The following is a 16,519-nucleotide window of genomic DNA, read 5'->3' on the forward strand; positions in this document are numbered from 1 at the left end:
AATGTGGAAGCTGAAAGTCACCAGCAGATGGCGGAAGACTCCACTATCTGCTAAAGTACAGAATTACTAATTTTCCATTGGAATTGAAGCTCATTGTCATTCCCCCTGTGCAGCGACCTGGCTTTGCTTCTGTTTGGGTTGGAATTCAGTAAACTGCTAACTTAGTTACAAATGACTCAAGTTGAATTGCAGTTATCTTCAGAAACTTGGAACAATAACAGTGACATGTCCAATTAGAGGGAGTTCATTTAGAAATATAGAATTGCAAGTCAGGGAGGGATCCGGTATCCACATGGAAATGTTCACTTACTCTCTGTGCTAGTGGTCAGCATTTCCAGTGAAATGTGATTGATTGTGTCATGTGAGAGTACCTTTAAGAAATGGGTGTTTAAGAAATGTACCATTAAGAAATGGGTGTTTATCAGAGTGTGGGTGGAGCTGGGCTGTCTGTCAGCATTTTACTTTCGTTTTAGGCTGTTTGCTGCAGGGTGTGTTTTAGTTTAGTTTTCAGTGTTGGAGCTGAAGCCAGACCAAGCAGCTGTACTGCTGTTCTCTCTTGATCATTTGGTGAATTCAGAATTATAAATGTTCTCAGTAGTGAATGTAAACCTAATGTGCTTCCGTTAAAAGGTGTTTCTTTTGTCTTATGGATGTTGTTTGGGAAGTTATTAAGCATTACTTAGTGTTGTATTCTTTGGGGGTTGTATTTGAATTGATGGTTGCTAAGATGTTCACTGTATGTTTTTTAAAAAGGTTAACTTGAGTTCATAGAATAAACATTGTTTTGCTTTAAAGATTACTTTTCCATTTCTGCTGTACCACACCTGTAGAGTGGGTCGTGTGCTCCCCATACCACAATCTATTAAAAGTTGTGGGTCAGGTGAACTCCATGCTACACTTTGGGGTTCTCTAAACCCTGGCCCATATTAATTGTGAAATAAGAAGCAGCAGTTTACTGGGTGCCATCTTTTGAAGTTCTTTAACTGAGGGCCCATCACTTCTTGTAGCTGAAGGTAAAAGACACTATTTTGCAGAAGAGCAAGAGAGCTCTCCCTCATGTCCTGGTCAATATTTAATTAATTAGCCACAGTCCTCGAGGAACTGTAAGCATCTCACCTCACAAACCTTACTGTCTTGAGTTCTTTGAGAAGGTGACCAAACAGGTGGATGAGGGTAAAGCAGTTGATGTGGTGTATATGGATTTCAGTAAAGCGTTTGATAAGGTTCCCCATGGTAGGCTACTGCAGAAAATACGGAGGCATGGGATTCAGGGTGATTTAGCAGTTTGGATCAGAAATTGGCTAGCTGGTTGATGGGAAATGTTCAGACTGGAGTCCAGCTACTAGTGGATCTGTTATGGGGCCACTGCTGTTTGTCATTTTTATAAATGACCTGGAGGAGGGTGTAGAAGGATGGGTGAGTAAATTTGCAGATGACACTAAAGTCGGTGGAGTTGTGGACAGTGCGGAAGGATGTTACAAGTTACAGAGGGACATAGATAAGCTGCAGCGCTGGGCTGAGAGTGGCAAATGGAGTTTAATGCAGAAAAGTGTGAGGTGATTCATTTTGGAAGGAATAACAAAAAGACAGACTCCTGGGCTAATGGTAAGATTCTTGGCAGTGTGGATGAGCAGAGAGATCTCGGTGTCCATGTACATAGATCCCTGAAAGTTGCCACCCAGGTTGAGAGGGTTGTTAAGAAGGCGTACGGTGTGTTAGCTTTTATTGGTAGAGGGATTGAGTTTTGGAGCCATGAGGTCATGTTGCAGCTGTACAAAACTCTGGTGCGGCTGCATTTGGAGTATTGCGTGCAATTCTGGTCGCCGCATTATAGGAAGGATGTGGAAGCATTGGAAACGGTGCAGAGGAGATTTACCAGAATGTTGCCTGGTATGGAGCGAAGATCTTATGAGGAAAGGCTGAGGAACTTGAGGCTGTTTTCGTTAGAGAGAAGAAGGTTAAGAGGTGACTTAATTGAGGCATACAAGATGACCAGAGGATTGGATAGGGTGGACAGTGAGAGCCTTTTTCCTCGGATGGTGATTTCTAGCACAAGGGGGCATAGCTTTAAATTGAGGGAAGATAGATATAAGACAGATGTCAGAGGTAGGTTCTTTACTCAGAGAATAGTAAGGGCGTGGAATGCCCTGCCTGCAACAGTAGTGGACTCGCCAACACTAAGGGCATTCAAATGGTCATTGGATAGACATATGGACGATAAGGGAATAGTGTAGATGGGCTTTAGAGTGGTTTCACAGGTCGGCGCAACATCGAGGGCCGAAGGACCTGTACTGCGCTGTTATGTTCTATGTTCTATCTTGTTAGCGAGAGAGAGAAGTGGTTAAATAACGTGAGGAACACCACTCCAGATCAAACATGGGGAAAGGTAGGTGGGGGAGGAAGCCCTACCACAACCAGTATGGGGATTGAACCAGCACTATTCTGTACCCCGTACATTCTAGCCATCTCGCCAATTTGGCTAACCGACCAACAACCAATATTTATTCTTCAACCCGCACCACAATAACAGGCAGTCTGGTCAGTAATACATTACTATTTTTGATACCTGCTATGCGCAATTAGCTTCCACGTTTTCGGATTACCACACTTAAATACTTCAGTAGCTGCCAAGAGCTTTGGGACACCCGAAGTTCACGTAACGCGCAACCTAATTTGTGATCATTTCTTTTCCATGGGACGTGGGTCCCAGCCCACTCGAGGCTGCCTGAATGAGGCTTCCGATCCTTCTGTGTTTATTTGTAAAACTTGTGAAAATGACCTCCCTTTTACAGGATCCGGTTACAAAGTTGTGCAAGCAGAGAGAAGTAAGAATTAATAAAAGTTGGTAGATCTCCCATGGTGCCGCTCATCGTCTATCAGCTGATATTATGGTACAGAATACAGTGGAGTTACAGCACACCTTGATGGCTGCAGTCTGTAATTACAGATGCAATGTGTATTATAATTACATCAATATAATTCAATATTAAGTGAGTTTTATAGAATGGAACAGAGCAAATTATTCAGTTGTTTATAATGGACTAAAGCAATTCCCTTGTATTACGATCACGGTTGAGACAGTGACATTTTTATTAAAAGTGGACCAAGTTTGAAATCTCACTTATTTTCCAAAATAATGAAGCCAAAAGATTCCATAGTTTATAAGGGAATAACTTTTATTATACAAACCCCCATGTTATTAACCAGCTTTTTCATATGTTGCTTTGTCAAATGCTTTCTTAAAACCCATAAAGCAACATCCACTGCGTTCCCCTTCATCAAATTCTCTGTTACTTAAGCAAAACATTCAGTTCGCTGAGTGTCAAGAAAACCTGTTGGGAAAACCCAAGAAATTGTAATATTTTTCTATTGGTTATATTCGTGTTATATTTTTAAGCTGTTGGGGTTTGTGAGTGGTAAAAGCAAGGAACAGAGTGGCTGTGTGAATCTAAACGATGGGTTTGACGTGATAATGAGCAGAGTAATACTTCAAATGGATGTTTACATAACGTAAGGATAGTCACAGAACAGGCATAGATTTCAATGGGTTGTTGTGATTCATAGAAGAAGACATGCAAGGGGTGAAAGAAAGGTGCCTTAGGTAAAGTATTGATAGAGTGAGTTTACTTTTCTTTTAAATTCTAAAAGCTAAAGTAAAGCGATTAACTTAATCAGTTCTGGGAGAGAACAGTTCTAAAGACACTGGGTGAGACAATGGAGAGATCAAAGGGAAAGAACATATTTAAGGAGATAGTGAAACCTATGAGGGGAGCTGCTTTTAGATCTCAGCAGAAAGCAGGAATTGCTGGTTAACTCTCAGCAAGAAGTGTGAACGAAGCCAAATCTGAAAAGCCAATTGCTGGTAACCTCAGAGGGCATCCTCAGAGAGAATTAAAGGCACTGCGTGGTGAAAGTTACTGGACTTTTTTAGATCTTAAAATCTATAAGGTGCTTCTGAGCACATGGAGAGGTTAGCTCTGAAGGTAGTTAAATAAAGATTGTTTGGAACTATTTCCAAGTTTTGATAGTGTGTGAAGCCATGACCTTACTTCAGTATCATTCTATTTTATTGTGTTTTCCCATTTCTTAAGAACATTTACTTTACCATAAAATCATTACAAGTAGTTGGGGACATAATTTCTGGATTTCAAAACCTCTCCTCATCCTATACAAATTGCGAACACAAACTGAGGGTAGTTGTTTCAAGATTCCCTCCTGGGATTTGAACAGCTCAGCATTTACCATCAGCCGGGAGTGCCCTTAACAGTCAGTCAAGCACAACCTGACTTTTACAAATCCATGTTTGCTCTCCTTAATTAACTCGAGCTTGACCAGCCTGTTGATATTCCGGCTGTCCTTCCAGGGGTTTTTGAATAAGGGTGTCACATTTGCCACTCTCCAATCCGTTCTTAAACTGGTCGGAATTGACCAGCTGCACAAGTTGCCTGTAGTTATCACATGCCTTTCAGAGTGTTCTGCAGGGGTTCGTACTGGCACCTCAGCTTTTCTTCATATTTAACAATTACTTGGGTGAAGGAACAGTGAGATGTACATCCAAATTTGCTGTTGACAGTGCGTTGGTCGGCACAGTAAGTCCTAAAGATGGGAACTAAAAGGTACAAAAGAACATGGTCAGAGTTTTATTATGGGGAAAATTATGGCATATGGAGTTCAATGTAGGGCAGTGTGAGGTCATCCACTTTGGGTCTGAGTAAGAAAAATTGGAATATTTTCTGAATGGTGAAAGACCGGGAGCCGCAGAGAAGCCAAGTGATTTGGTAATGCCTTCTACACCAATCTCAAAAAGTTAAGTGGACAGGTACAAATTGAAATTAAAAGCCCAATGGAATGTTGGTCTTTATTTCAAAGAGATTAGAATATAAAGGAGAACACAGCTTTGATCATGTCCCACTTGGAATACTGCATCAGCTTTGGACACTGGACCTCAGGAAGAATGTATTGGCTCTGGAAGAGGTAGAGTGCAGATTCACCCGAATAATAGCAGGCCGAAGGATTAATTTTAGTTTGGATTGCATTTATTCCAAAGTGTTTCGAAAGTTGAAGGGAGATCTAATCAAGGGGATTAATATGGTATTCAAAAGGTTAGAACTATTCCCTCTAGTGGAGGTAATCTAGAATAAGGAGGCATAATCTTAAAATTAGGTTATTTTAAAATTTGGGAATGACACCCGGAAGCAATTTTCCATACAAAGAGTAGTAGAAATTTGGAAAGCTTGGATATTGGCTTAATTAAAATTGTCAAGATTGGGAATGGTAGATTTATGTTGGGTAAGAGTCAAGGATTTCAAGGAATAGGAAGCAAGATCAAGCAAATGGAATTAGGATCAGCCATGATATAATTGAATGGAAGAACAGGGTCAGTGATGGGGAGGGCCTCCTCCTGGACTAGATTCCATATTAATACAGATATGATTAGTATGGAACTGATTACACACATAACTGAGCCCCCCACACTCTGTCAGGTCGTGAGCACTCCTGGGCAGCAGTCATTTTCATTCGAGGATAGTTACCCGTGCTAGGCTTCATTTATTTAAAGGTAGCTTCTAACAGAGACAGCTCATATTTGAAGGCTCTCCTCTATCAGCCTCCCCTGTGACATTTGTCGAGCACTGAGAGGAAATTGAACATAGATATCAGGGTCAGAAAATAACCAACACCTCGAAGCAGTGCTTCTAATGTAAGCGACAAATCAGGAATGTCTGACAAAACAGCCTCACCAAGGCTACTGAGGATTGCTGTGAAACGTTGCTATTGAATAGACCCAATCATTGAAGAGGTATTGATAATAATTATCTTTATTAGTGTCACAAGTATGTTTACATTAACACTGCAATGAAGTTACTGTGAAAATCCCCTAGTTGCCACATTCCGGCGCCTGTTCGGTTACACTGAGGGAGAATTCAGAATGTCCAATTCGACCTAACACACACATCTTTCGGAACTTGTGGGAGGAAACCGGAGGAAACCCATGCATACAGGGGGAGAATGTGCAGACTCCGCACAAGCAGTGACACAAGCTGGGAGTTAAACCCGGGTTCCTAGTGCTGTGAAGTAACAGTGCTAATCACTGTGCTACCATGCCGATTCTGAGGATGCAGTCATTGAAACATCTTTGCAATCTGCTGTAGTCTGTCAGACTTTCATAAAGGAGGCGATCAGGCAGTCAAGTACCTTAAATGTCAATCCCCTATCAGGGCAGAAATACAACAAGTGTCTTAACTGCATGAAAGTCTGTCAAGAGCTTTGCGGTTGCATTGTGACCAATGCAATACCACTGGTGAATCTTGTAACAGTTGATGTGGAATCATAGATGAAGAGGTAGTTTGAGACTCTAAACATGAACGTTCCTCTTCCCCTGCCACAACAGAGTCAACTGGCAAACCTGGAATTACTTCCTGGTGAATGCCCACAGCAGTATTACCTTCTGCCATATTACCTGTAATGGCTGCCAACTCTGAAACTTTTCCTGACTCTGAATCATGACGTAAATGAATATGGTCTTGGTGTCTGTCAACAACTCTTTCTTGTTGCAATGTCACGACCCAAGATACTGGACCACTTTGGTTTAAAATTATCCCTCGTAACCACCATTGGTTACTACAAAAGTTCCAAATGTCAACTTGATCATCCGGTTTGAACTGACTTTCTTTGGCTTGGTAGTCATGTCCCTTTTTTTGCTCCTCTCATCTCCTGCTCACTTTTGCTCTGAGATCTGGATGAAGCAAATCCAGAGATTTTGTTCCATCATTTTCAAGGACAGGAATGATTGGAACTGCCCAACGAGAAAACTGAATAGGCTCAATGATTCATCGCCTTTGCAGGCATTCCAACTCTTCCTCCACTTTCCTTCTCATGGCAGAGGGCACTGTCCTAGGCTTGAAAAAGTGAGGAGTAGCCTTCACAGTAGTACCAGTTCCTCCTTGAACACACCCGGATACTTCTTGACAACATCGTTGGTCACCCTCGTCTGCTTGATCTCGCCCCACTTCAATAGAATTTTGCTGAACCAGTCCCCCCCCGAGCAAACTTGGCCCCTTTGACCACAGGAATGCGTACCCTTGGACTTCCAACACACCGAGCAAAGGAATGGACTCTCCGATGTACACCTGAAGATTAACCTCTGCCAGTGTATGGGCTGGCACTCGGTGAGAGTCCCACGTCGACTTGTAGGTCTCTTCCGAAATTACAGATGTGGAGGCCCGTGTGTCCACCTCCATATTGACCTTCTTACCATCAACCACCACTGTAGTAAAAATAGGTTCTGCCTCATTCACATTGCAAATGTTGCAAGTGTCCTCCTCTGCCTGCTCTAAGCTGTCCACATGGTGCAAGCTGCTTGAGGCTTCCTCGAATTTAAACATTTTTGATCAACCTTCGCCTTACCCTTCACACCCCTGCATTTATTTGCTAAATGCTCCTTCTTGTTGCATCGGTGACAAACAATGTCCAGAAATTTGCACTGATTAACATAATGTGGCCCTCCACACTAAAACACTCCACTGCTTTCACTTTCGGCTTGCAGCCTCTTTCTGTACTTGGTGTACCCTGGGAACCACTATTACCCTGCTGAATCTGTCTCGCATTGCTGGCAGCGATTTCCATGCTCTGAGAAATTTCCAGAGCCTTCTTCAAGTCAGTGTGAATTCACCCAACAATCGATGCTGAATGCAGTCCTTGTTAATGCTGCAGACCAGCCTATTTCCAAGCAACTGCTCAAAATCCGAGTGTTCTAAAAGCTGGCCCAATTAGTTACCAATTGGCTACCAATTGACCTGTTTTTTGAAAATGGCTATGATTTTGAATCTTTGAACAATCACTGAGGGCTTCGGGTTATGGTGATTCTGGACCAGAGCAACAAAAACTGCAAATGAAATCTCCCCTGAGGTCCATGGCGTTAGCAGATTCCTCATCAACTTTTAAGTCTTCATCCCACACATGCTCAGGAGAATCGAGGAGTGCTGTTTGCCTCATTTACTAAAAAGAAATGCAGTATTCGGCCCACTCCTCGCTTCTCACCAAACTCACTGGCCGCCCCCATCATAACCGTGGTGCTGCTCACTTGGAATTCGTTTGAATGCATTATTAGCTCTAATTATGTCACCTTTGCTCACGAGTCGCCAGGTATCTTTCGGATACCGCCATGTGGTTCAAGCTCTAGTTATGATTAATAAGACAGCACACCGCTTAGTAAGATTAAAATCAACGGTCATTTATTATGTACAGCAATAAATACTTACACAATAATCCTACTTTCTAGACTACTACCTACCACTACTGGCCAATACTTAACTTTTGGGAATGGTCCACCAGGTCAGGGAAACAAATGGCTTATCGAATTGGGTCTGGCCTGCGGGATTCAAAAGGCTGATACAGGTCGATGGCTAGGAGTCTCTATCGAGTAGCGATCGCTGGAGTCAAACTTACGGTTGCTGGTCGATGGTTCTTACGAAGGCTGCGAGCAGGAGAAGAAGGGAGAGAAGGGTCGATCTGAACTTAGCCCCTATCTTTATAGGTCCCAGGGGCTTCCCGCCTCTCGGGGCGGACCTTGACCCTGCTCTCAAGTGATTGGACTTGTTCCCAATCACTGGGTTCGATATGCTCCAATAATGGGGCGATTCCTTGATCGGGGGGTGGTCGTTCACCTTTCTTTGTCTTGGCCACTGCTGGCGCCGAGAAGTCGGATCGGCATTCAATTGCTAATATGTTGCAATTGTTCCTGGGGATAGCCGATTAAACTGCAGATGTCTGTGTTGATGTGCTGCTAATGGTTGCAGGTTTCGATCTGGGCCGACTTCCCCAGACCCGAATACGCTATTCTGTCTGCAGCTGTCCGTTTGTGCCCTGTTATCTGCTTTTCCCATCAGCCTTTTCGGTTAGCCATTTTACATCGGGTTTTGGCCAAATTAATCGGGAATCAGCCATTTTAGGTGGCTACAGCACGCACAATAAAAACTAGCTACTCACTGAATGCAATCTCACATTGCCAGGCTGAACATCAAAAAACTTTGTTTAATTTTCTTGCCGTTTTCTCCTTGTCACCAAAATATGTGTAACTTAAGAACACAAACCAGGTAGTTGAATGCGCTGTTTAAATTAAGGAACTTCTTTATAGAAATAAATAATGAAATTTAATAAATATGGAAACAGGAGCTCTCGTAAAACAGGTCTTGCTTACAGGTCACTTCATGCAGACTGAAAAAGCCCTCCCACATGCTCCTTGACTGAGATTGCAAGTTAGATGGTAAATACCACACTGAGACTTTCAGTTCAGCAAGGCAACATTACTTGTTCCACAAGCCCGAGGCCCATGTTAAATGACTCTCACTTCTGCACCATCTTTGACAAAGGATGTGTATTTATTGTCTGGATTCCAACAACTTAAATGTCTCAGTCATTATGAATTGGAAGGAAGGTTGCGGGCCTTGCCTTAGCAGACGATCCATCTCCTACTCGCTAGCCAGGTTGGTAAATGCAGATGGCCTTTTTATAGTTCTCTTTGAAGTTGTGATGTGCAGTTCACAGGGGGTCATCAGTGGCTCCTCAGAGATAACGAGGTATGAGTTTTTCTAAAACTGCCAAATAACATCTTTTGACCAGGGGTCACAGGTAGATGGTTTCAGTTATTTTAAAGGTCTTTGTTCAGTTTTAAAATTTTTGAAATAGCAATGAGCATATCGAAGTATATTTAAAAAAACTAATTCCTCACAATGTAAATACTTAACTCTACAATATTAACATGAGCCTTTAACTATCAATATGAAATCCCACACTATTAATATGATCCTCTACACTATTAACATGACCCTCTGTACTATCAATCTTGCCCTTGACGTGATTAGCCTTGCCCTCTACATTATCAAACTGATTTTTAAAAAAGTTATTCCTGTCTCAGAGGTAATAAGCCAATGTGCAGAATGGGCAGGGCAAGCCCTTAATCCATTTCCTTGCTTGCTCCAAAAAACAATTCAAATTCAATTTTTTATTCAATTCATGGTCCCCACGAAAGAGACACACTCTATCCAAGCTGTCAAGAACAGGCATTACACCTGATCTCATGCCTAATCCTCAGCTTGATCTTAGCCAAAAGGCCGAGAAGCTACTATCATAGCGTAATGCTATCAGCATGACCCACTATCATGATCGTCCACTCCACTATCATGGTTGCCCATTCTTTGATTTGCACCATCAGAAAGAAATTCTGTTCCCCCAGTCATTCAATCTATACTTTCAGCAAACCAGGATGTCACTGATTGCGTGTGATGTGCAATTGGATTGTGAGCTAGTGAATTCACTTCAGAATGATCCTTGTTTGTTATGCAGTGAAGCACTAAGAGAAAATAACTCTATAATAAATAAAAATTGGTGACTCTTATTCATTAGTTGTGATTTAATGGAGTATTTGAAGCTAATGAAATTAACTTCTGACAAGTTTGCAGAGCTTTTGGCAGTCTCTAGGGCAGAGTTACACAAACCCATGTCCAGCCATCTTCCAACATATTTGTGGTTTTATTTTACCCTCAGGCTCATCCTGTAGGCAAAACAAAATAGTGGGAAGTAAAGCCATTTCTGTACTCGCTCCACGTTACCAAACATCAAGCTTGCTGAGCTTTTGGGCTCCAAGCTCACATTTATCTGGCATCTCACCACAGTCCCAAACACATGATGACAAAAGGAAATCTTAAAGGGTCACTGTTATTTTGTTGGTAAACGCATGAGTTAAATTATACGCAGCAAGATCCCATCAAGAGCAAGTAAGATCAGTGAGCATCTAATCTTTTTTGGTCATACAAATCTTACCCAGGGAATTGTGAAAATTCTCCACTGTTATTTGGGTGCCTGCCATTGGATTTTCACATCCTCCAGAACAGGCAGTCTGGGCTTCATTTAATAGCACAACAGAAAGGTGGTAACAGTACTGTGGGGGGGGGGGGGGGGGGGGGAATAAGATGGACAGATAGTGAGGGGAAAATTGGTGTTGGTGTGTACCTGTCCATACCACCTTCCCCAACCCATAAACCACCATTTTCCTTCCTGATGCTGGGACAGAAAAAGCGTCTGGTCATGCAAAGAGACAGATAGTCACAGGCATTCTCCATAGTGATCTTCTATAAGACAAGTATTTGAAAAGGGGCTTTACCATGGGTCAGATTGTAGACAGTTCTTATTTTTCCAGAACGTTCTGCATCCAGCTGCAGTACTTGTCTTTCCCCTGTCCTGAGCGGTTGCTGCCCGTAGCTGTTCTCTGGTCTACCAGAGCAGCTGCACAAAATAATCTTGCAAGCATACAATGGTCCCAGGAGCTCCTTTTCTGGCCAGGATTCAGGCCACACATCAAGGCCACATCCTCAGAAATACACAGCCAAGGGTGTGTCCTTTGGAATATCACCCGTTGGACCCAAATTAGCGGCTAAGGGAATGGTGGTGCCCTCACTTCCTGATTTATTCCGAGCATAATAAACTCCCATTAAGATTGTTTAACGAACAGAATCTGGCGTGGTCTACCACCCTTTCTTTGTGGAAATACGGGATCACTACAAGGTGTCCAGGCCACAGCAATCAGTTAAAGTTATTTTAAGAGAATATGGAACTAAAGCATCCTCTGATTCAAAGTTTCAGATCGATTGCCTTTCAACATTGACACAGCAGTTCCAACATAGCTCATGAAGTGAAGCACCTTGGAATTTTTCTGCATCACTTTTACCATTGCTCTCTTTTATTCCTCCTCCACCATCACTAAAACAGCTTCTAAAGTCATTGTCACATTTCTGCTTTTAGAGCCTTGCTGTGCACAAATAGACTGCCACATATTTTACACGGATTATATTTAAAAAGTCATTCATTGATTGCAAGGCACTTGGGCGCTAGTTAAATGCAGGCCCTTTTTAGTTTACTCATAAGATTGCCATTGTAAACTCCTTACATTTTGAGCTGAGAAACAAATAGCCCTCTGACAGACAATGTACCTCAGACAATAAGTCAGGAATTATTAGGAAGGACTTCCCGTTGCGGTGATGCGGAGCTAAGCCGCACGTTTCGGCAGCTCCCGCGACAACGGACTTTCGGGCTCTCCAGAGGAGCCCCAACGAAACTTTTTTGAATTGATCCCGTGTGGGAAGGTGCAGTAAGGTCCCCCCTTCCGATATACGGCCGAGATCAGCGGCGAAAAAAGAGGCTCTGGAGCAGCGGCAAAATCGAGGGGGAAAAAGCAAGATGGCGGAGAGCGAGCAGCATGGGGGCCGGACCAGCAGGAGTTCCTTAAGTGCTGTGTGGAGGAGCTGAAAAAGGAGGTGCTGGCGCCAATGCTGTTGCCGATCGAGGGGCTGAAGAAGACCCAGGCGGTGGAGCTTCGTGAGGTAAAAGATAAAATGAATGACAATGAGGACGAGATCCTGGGCCTGGCGGTAAAAATGGAGGCGCACGAGGCGGTGCACAGGAGGTGGGCTGAGAGAATTGAGGTCCTGGAGAACAGGTCGAGGAGGAAGAACCTCCGGATTCTGGGTCTTCCCGAAGGAGTGGAGGGAGCTGTTGCCGGGGCGTATGTGAGTACGATGCTCCAGGCGCTGATGGGAGCGGAGGCCTCTCCGACCCCCCTGGAGCTGGAAGGGGCTCACCGGGTCCTGGCGAGGAGACCCAAGGCTGATGAGCCGCCAAGGGCGATAGTGGCAAGGTTCCATCACTTCGCGGACAAAGAAAGTGTGCTGAGATGGGCCAAGAAGGTGCAGAGCAGTAGATGGGAGAACGCGGTGATCCGAGTTTACCAGGATTGGAGCGCGGAGGTGGCAAGGAGGAGAGCTGGCTTCAATCGGGTCAAGGCGGTGCTGCATAAAAAAAGAGTCAGGTTCGGCATGCTGCAGCCTGTGCGACTGTGGGTCACTTATCAGGACCGACACCATTATTTTGAAACGCCAGAAGAGGCTTGGACCTTTATTCAGAAGGAAAAACTGGACTCGAACTGAGGGGATGTGGTTGTGGGGGGAGATGTTGGTTGTATATGGGGGTGTAAATATGGGTAAAGAATAATTCATGGGTGGGATGATGGATGGGGATGTGGGTAGAGTTCTGGTTCAAATCCCTAAAATTTCCCTTTTTTTCTTTTCTATAGACGAGATGATGATGATGGGGAATGTGGGCGTCGGTGCTGGAGGGAGGTGAGACTCGGGATGAGGGAGCTGGGATAATGGCTGCAACAGGAGCTGCGCGACAGGGGGCGGGGCTGGTTCAGGAAAGCACGGGCTTTTTCCCGCGCCAAAAGGGGGGGGGGTGGAGGAAGGCAAGGAGGAGGAGAGACTCCCACACGGGGGAGATCAACGGGAAGGCGGGGGAAGCCGGGGTCAGCAGAAGTCAGCTGACTCTCAGAAGTAATATGGGGGGAGCAAAAGAGCTAGATGTGGATCTAGCGGGGTGGGGGGGGGGGGGGGGGGGATTGTAGGGTTGCTGCTGCACTGTCCGAAGGGGAACTGAAAATGGAAGAGGTGGTCGGGGCGGGGGTTCCCCGCCTGGGGGACTGGAGGGTGTGGGAGGCGCGAGCACGGGACTGGCCTAAGATAGGAGATGGCCGGGGGGGGCGGGGGTAACCCCCCAATCCGGCTGATCACGTGGAATGTGAGAGGCCTAAATTGGCCGGTTAAGAGGGCCCGAGTGTTCGCGCACCTAAAGGGACTGAAGGCAAACGTGGCCATGCTTCAGGAGACACATCTGAAGGTGGCAGACCAGGTCAGGTTAAGGAAGGGATGGGTGGGACAGGTGTTCCATTCGGGGCTGGATGCGAAGAATAGAGGGGTGGCAATACTGGTGGGAAAGCGGGTGTCGTTTGAGGCCAAGAACATAGTAGCGGATAAGGGAGGCCGATACGTGATGGTGAGTGGTAGGTTGCAGGGGACGGAGGTGGTACTGGTGAATGTATATGCCCCGAACTGGGACGATGCTGGATTCATGAAACGGATGTTGGGGCGTATTCCAGACCTGGAGGTAGGGAGCTTGATAATGGGTGGGGATTTTAACACAGTGCTGGACCCAGCATTAGATCGCTCCAGATCCAGGACGGGGAAGAGGCCGGCTGCGGCCAAGGTGCTTAGGGGGTTTATGGACCAGATGGGGGGAGTAGATCCATGGAGATTTGCCAGGCCTTTGGCCAGAGAATTTTCTTTTTTCTCCCACGTACATAAGGCCTTCTCCCGAATAGATTTTTTTGTTCTGGGCAGGGCATTGATCCCGAAGGTAGAGGGAACGGAGTATTTGGCCATAGCCATTTCAGACCATGCCACATTGGGTGGAGTTAGAGCTGGGGGAGGAGAGGGACCAACGCCCGCTGTGGAGGTTGGATGTGGGACTGCTGGCAGACGAGGAAGTGTGTGGGAGGGTGCGGGGGTGTATTGAAAGGTATCTGGAGGCCAACGACAATGGGGAGGTGCCGGTGGGAGTAGTATGGGAGGCGCTGAAGGCGGTGGTCAGGGGAGAGTTAATCTCCATCAGGGCTCATAGGGTGAAGAGAGAGGGCAGGGAAAGGGAGAGGTTAGTGGGGGAGATTTTAAGGGTGGACAGGAGCTATGCAGAGGCTCCTGATGAGGGACTACTCAGGGAGAGACGAAGCCTCCAGACGGAGTTCGACCTGTTGACCACAGGGAAGGCAGAGGCACAGTGGCAGAAGGCACAGGGGGCGATATATGAATATGGGGCGAAGGCGAGCCGGATGCTGGCACATCAGCTCCGTAAGAGGATGGCAGCGAGGGAAATAGGCGGAGTCAACGATGGCAGGGGAACTACGGTGCGGGGAAAGTGAATGAGGTTTTTAAGGCCTTTTACGAGGAACTGTATAGGTCCCAGCCCCCAGGGGGAAAAGAGGGGATGCGGCGATTCTTGGACCAATTGAGGTTCCCAAGGGTGGAGGAGCAGGAGGTGGCTGGTTTGGGGGCACCAATTGGGGTGGAGGAGCTGGTTAAAGGACTGGGGAGCATGCAGGTAGGGAAGGCCACGGGGCCGGATGGGTTCCCGGTGGAGTTTTATAGGAAGTATGTAGACCTGTTAGCCCCGTTGCTGGTAAGGACCTTCAATGAAGCAATGTCGGAGGCGACGATCTCTTTGATCTTGAAGCGGGAGAAGGACTCAATGCAATGTGGGTCATATAGACCGATCTCGCTCCTTAATGTAGATGCCAAGTTGCTGGCAAAAATGTTGGCCACGAATATTGAGGACTGTGTCCCGGGGGTGATTCACGAGGACCAGACGGGATTCGTAAAGGGTAGGCAGTTAAATACTAATGTGCGAAGGCTCCTAAATGTGATAATGATGCCATCGGTGGAGGGAGAAGCGGAGATAGTGACAGCCATGGGCGCGGAGAAGGCCTTTGATCGGGTAGAGTGGGAGTATCTCTGGGAAGTGTTGAGGAGGTTTGGGTTCGGGGGAGGGTTTATTAGTTGGGTTAAGCTCCTGTATAAAGCCCCGGTGGCGAGTGTGGTCACGAACCGGCGGAGGTCGGGGTATTTTTGGCTGTTTCGAGGGACGAGGCAGGGGTGCCCCCTGTCCCCTCTGCTGTTTGCATTAGCAATTGAACCTTTGGCCATGGCGTTAAGGGAGTCGGGGAAATGGAAGGGGGTGGTTCGAGGGGGAGAGGAACATCGAGTGTCGCTGTACGCAGACGACCTGTTGCTGTATGTGACGGACCCAGTGGAGGGGATGGTGGAGGTAATGCAGATCCTACGGGAGTTTGGAGATTTTTCGGGCTATAAGCTCAATGTGGGAAAGAGTGACCTCTTTGTGATTCATCCGGGGGACCAGGGAAGAGGGATAGACGACCTACCGTTGAGGAGGGCGGAAAGGAGCTTTCGATACTTGGGGATTCAGGTAGCTAGGAGCTGGGGGGCACTGCACAAACTTAATTTGACGCGGTTGGTGGAACAGATGGAGGAGGATTTTAAAATTGGGAGATGTTGCCACTCTCGTTGGCGGGTAGGGTACAGTCGGTTAAAATGATGGTCCTCCCAAGATTTCTTTTTGTATTCCAATGCCTCCCAATTGTGATTACTAAGGCCTTTTTTAAGAGGGTAAGCAGGAGCATTATGGGATTTGTGTGGGCGAGCAAGACCCCGCGGGTAAGGAGGGGGTTCCTGGAGCGTAGCAGAGATAGAGGAGGGTTGGCGTTGCCGAATTTGGCTGGTTACTATTGGGCAGCCAATGTGGCAATGATCCGTAAGTGGGTGATGGAGGGAGACGGGGTGGCGTGGAAGAGGTTGGAGATGGCGTCCTGCAAGGGAACGAGCCTGGGGGCGCTGGTGACGGCACCGCTGCTGCTCTCGTGACAAGGTACACCACGAGCCCGGTGGTGGCGGCAACGCTAAAGATCTGGGGGCAGTGGAGACGGCACAGGGGTGCGACGGGAGCCTCGGTGTGGTCCCCAATCAGAGACAACCATCGGTTTGTCCCAGGAGGGATGGACGGGGGGTTTCAGAGCTGGCATCGGGCAGGGATTAGAAGAATGGGGGACCTGTTCATTGATGGGACG

General features: G+C 46.2%; 1 protein-coding gene and 1 pseudogene across 1 annotated transcript in view; one reads left to right on the forward strand and one right to left on the reverse strand.

The window, feature by feature from the left end:
* Window positions 1-16,519, forward strand: part of vwa8 (von Willebrand factor A domain containing 8) — a 625,928-nt gene that overhangs the window by 501,478 nt on the left and 107,931 nt on the right. The gene's annotated exons all lie outside the window — the stretch shown is intronic.
* Window positions 9,894-10,121, reverse strand: LOC140428918 (U2 spliceosomal RNA; annotated as a pseudogene).

Source organism: Scyliorhinus torazame, chromosome 8 (genome assembly GCF_047496885.1).
Source record: "Scyliorhinus torazame isolate Kashiwa2021f chromosome 8, sScyTor2.1, whole genome shotgun sequence".
NCBI classification, from domain to species: Eukaryota; Metazoa; Chordata; class Chondrichthyes; order Carcharhiniformes; family Scyliorhinidae; genus Scyliorhinus; species Scyliorhinus torazame.